The sequence below is a fragment of the Grammomys surdaster genome, unplaced genomic scaffold, assembly GCF_004785775.1.
Source record: "Grammomys surdaster isolate TR1022 unplaced genomic scaffold, NIH_TR_1.0 554, whole genome shotgun sequence".
Lineage (NCBI taxonomy): Eukaryota > Metazoa > Chordata > Mammalia > Rodentia > Muridae > Grammomys > Grammomys surdaster.
This window is the reverse complement of record NW_021604973.1, coordinates 775,929-780,106: the sequence shown is the minus strand read 5'-3', so window position 1 is coordinate 780,106 and position 4,178 is coordinate 775,929. Positions and strand designations below refer to the sequence as shown.

The following is a 4,178-nucleotide window of genomic DNA, read 5'->3' as shown; positions in this document are numbered from 1 at the left end:
TTATCAGCCTATCCAAATACTCTATTATACTCTATTATCAGCCTATCTTGCTGAATCCAAAGCTGTATTACCTAAATTATTTTCCATTACAGTTGCACATTAAAATATATTTTAGACTTTAAAACATTTTCTTAAATCTTAAACTATTTAAACTTAATCGTGAGACAGATTCTAACTATCTAGTCTTCAAGCACATCAGAGACCTGAGAAAAATAAATATTACCTGAGTACACAGGAAGTTCAGAGCGAGCAGCATCCAAATCTATAGAAATGACAGAAGTTGCTGGCTACCTGGATAGTCACCCAAGATTTCTCTGTGTCATTGGAGCATCATCTTAGGCCTTCCACCCTAGCATATCTGAGAGACTTTCCTGTGATGTTGGAATTATGAAGGAATTGCCTACCTTGTCCTTTCAAAGTCTGGAAGCCGTCTTCTTTCATGCCCTGCTTCTTCATGGCTTGGACACCAGCTGTCTGCAGTTTTGGCAAGGTCAGTCTCTTGCTCAGTGGCTCGATTGCCATATTTGAAACAAACTCCACATGGATGTTCTCTGATGCTCATCATCATATTTGAAGTAGAATGGGAGTACTGCCAGGAGCAGACCTGTCTCACTGTCATGAAAAGCCTCTTATTAATAAAACATTTTTAAATGCCATATTTGTAGGTCTTTGAGGTTTTTGAAATCCATCTATTTATCTATAGTACATCTGAGTAGTCAAACATTGCTTGTTTCTAGCTATCTACTGTCCTTTAACTTTGAAAACATCTTCAGGAAGCTAGACAAGGTTTATTTCTATAATTAGCTAAACTACTATCTATCAAGATCACAAGTTTGATTGATGACTACTTCTTGCATTTCTTAATTATTCTAAACTGTTTGCAATACCAGATTAAGCAGTAATGCTTTACATCACATTTGAAAATGAGTTGTGTAGGTACAATACCTTAAACAAGAGTTAAACATATATATGTATATATACACATATATGTGTATATTGTACACATACCATATATATATATATATATATATGTGTGTGTGTGTGTGTGTGTGGTAACAAAAGTACATTAAATTTGCATCAGTATACAAAGATCCATACCAATGTAAAATATTTGAGTCTAGTAGTTTCTTTTTTTTTTGTATAAAACTGCATCTTCTTTATTTGCATACTTTTAATTTCAGAACAAAATAAAACAAACAAAAAACCACAATACACAACACCCAACCCTGCTATTCTGTGGGAGGGGATCTTCCTGCCTTAAGGCTCAAGGACAGGATAGGAGATTCTTGTAGACATGAGCCAGTGGGTCAGGGCCAGTCAAGGCTGCTGGGGGAGCCGCAGGGATACTATACAGAGGGCAGGGGTTGCTGGGAGCCTTTAATCCACTTCTTCCATGCGAGAGGCATCCTCATCACCTTCCAGTGGGGGGATCTCATCAGGAACAGCAGCACTGGGCTCTTCCGCAGTGACCCCATCTTCATCAATGCCCAGGCCCAGTTTAATCATGTGGTAGATGCGGTTTGAGTGGGTTTGGGGATCCTCAAGTGAGAAACCAGAGGAGAGCAGAGCAGTTTCAAACAGCAGCACGACCAGATCCTTGACAGCTTTGTCGTTTTTGTCCGCCTCGGCCTTCTGCCGCAGGGTCTCCACAATGGGATGGTCAGGGTTGATCTCTAGGTGTTTCTTGGCCATCATGTAGCCCATTGTACAGTTGTCTCGAAGTGCCTGAGCCTTCATGATCCGTTCCATGTTGGCTGTCCAGCCATAGGTGCTTGTCACAATGCAGCAGAGGGAAGACACAAGCCTATTGGAGATTGTCACTTTTTCCACCTTCTTGTCCAAGATCTCCTTCATGAGCTTGCAGAGATTCTCAAACTTTGCCTTGCTCTCTTCCATCTTCTTCTTCTCTTCCTCATCCTCTGGTAGCTCCAGGCCCTCCTTAGTCACTGAGACCAGGCTCTTTCCATCAAATTCCTTGAGCTGCTGCACGAAGTACTCATCGATAGGCTCAGTCATATACACCACCTCAAAGCCCCGCTTCCGCACACGCTCCACAAAGGCAGAGTTAGCCACTTGCTCTTTGCTCTCATCAGTGATATAGTAGATGGACTTCTGTGTCTCCTTCATGCAAGACACATACTCTGACAGGGAAGTCATCTCATCTCCAGACTGAGAGGTGTGATAGCGAAGGAGCTCAGAGAGGCGGCGACGGTTCGTGGAATCTTCATGGATTCCAAGCTTTAAATTCTTGGAGAACGCCTCATAAAACTTCTTGTAGTTCTCTTTGTCTTCAGCCAACTCTGAGAAGAGCTCAAGGCACTTCTTCACAATGTTTTTGCGGATGACTTTCAGGATCTTGCTCTGCTGGAGCATTTCTCGGGAGATGTTCAGAGGCAGAGTCAACCACACCACGGATAAAGTTGAGGTACTCAGGGATCAGCTCATCACAGCTGTCCATGATGAACACACGACGGACGTACAATTTGATGTGGTTCTTCTTCTTCTTGTTCTCAAAAAGGTCAAAGGGAGCTCGCCGGGGAATGAAGAGCAATGCCCTGAATTCCAATTGACCTTCTACAGAGAAATGCTTGACTGACAAGTGGTCTTCCCAATCATTGGTGAGGCTCTTGTAGAATTCACCATATTCCTCCTGAGTGATGTCATCTGGGTTTCTGGTCCAGATAGGCTTCGTCTTGTTCAGTTCTTCCTGGTCAATGTACTTCTCCTTGATCTTCTTTGTTTTCTTTTTCTTATCTTTGCTGCTGTCATCCTCCTCATCAGATCCCACATCTTCAATCTTAGGCTTTTCCTCATCATCCTTCTCTTCCTCCTCTTTCTCACCTTTCTCTTCCTCTGCCTCATCATCACTGATCTCCTTCTCTCGCTCCTTCTCCAAGTAGAGGGTGATGGGATAGCCTATGAACTGGGAGTGCTTCTTCACCACTTCCTTGACCCTCCTCTCCTCCAAATACTCTGTCTGGTCTTCTTTGAGGTGAAGAATGACTTTGGTACCCCGGCCAATGGGTTCACCATGGTCAGCACGGATGGTGAAGGATCCGCCAGCAGCAGACTCCCAGGCGTACTGCTCGTCGTCGTTGTGCTTTGTGATCACAACCACTTTCTCTGCCACAAGGTAGGCCGAGTAGAAGCCGACACCAAACTGCCCAATCATGGAGATGTCTGCACCAGCCTGGAGAGCCTCCATGAAGGCCTTTGTGCCAGACTTAGCAATGGTTCCCAAGTTATTAATGAGGTCAGCCTTGGTCATGCCAATGCCAGTGTCCACCAAGGTCAACGTGCGCTCCTGAGGGTTGGGGATGATGTCAATTTTCAGCTCTTTCCCGCTGTCCAGCTTGGAAGGGTCTGTGAGGCTCTCATACCGAATCTTGCCCAGGGCATCAGAAGCATTAGAGATCAACTCCCGGAGGAAAATCTCCTTGTTTGAATAGAAAGTGTTGATGATGAGAGACATCAGCTGGGCAATTTCTGCCTGAAAGGCAAAGGTCTCCACCTCTTCCTCTCCATGGTGCACGTCCTCAGGCATCTTGACGGGAAAGCCGAGTGGTAGTAGAGAGCAGGGTGGTGGGCCCGGACCACGTCCGACTCGCACAGCAAGCCTAGGCTGCGCGGGGGTGACTCAAGAGAGGAGTAGTTTCTTTTTAGTTTAAAAGTAGTCTACCCTTTTCTCCTATCATTCCTATATTCCCTTTTATCTTTTCATCCCATTCCCCCCTTTTCCTTCTATTAGATAAGAGAAGAAAAGCAAAGATTGAAGAAAGAGAATTAGAGAAAGAAATTCCTGAATCTAAGCTCTTTTACTTTGTTTCCTCCCTCACCAAGACCATTAACAACTTCTGACCAAGCCCCTAAATGACGACAAACATCCATTACTCATAGAAGGAAAAAAAAAGCACCCACCACAATGTTTTGGGAATCAAATTGCTTCCTTCTGTCTGGGGGTGGCAGTTTCTTTCGGGGGCTCTGAGAAAAGCAGAATAACAGCTATGTCTCAGAAATCTAGACATAACATTTGTCATCCACTTTCTGTGTGATGGGAAAGTGCAGAGCTTAACTGAAGTCTTGTCTAAAATCGTTTGTAAATCTGGACGATTTTAGCTAGCCTCTTTAAAGTGGTTGGAGATGCAGGTTTTTTTTCTTGAGTGAAACAGCATTTGAGG

The 4,178-nt window shown here is 44.0% G+C and overlaps 1 pseudogene; it reads right to left on the bottom strand.

The window, feature by feature from the left end:
• Positions 1-1,131: 1,131 nt before the first annotated feature.
• Positions 1,132-3,545, bottom strand: LOC114633211 (annotated as a pseudogene).
• Between the last annotated feature and the right edge of the window lie 633 nt (positions 3,546-4,178).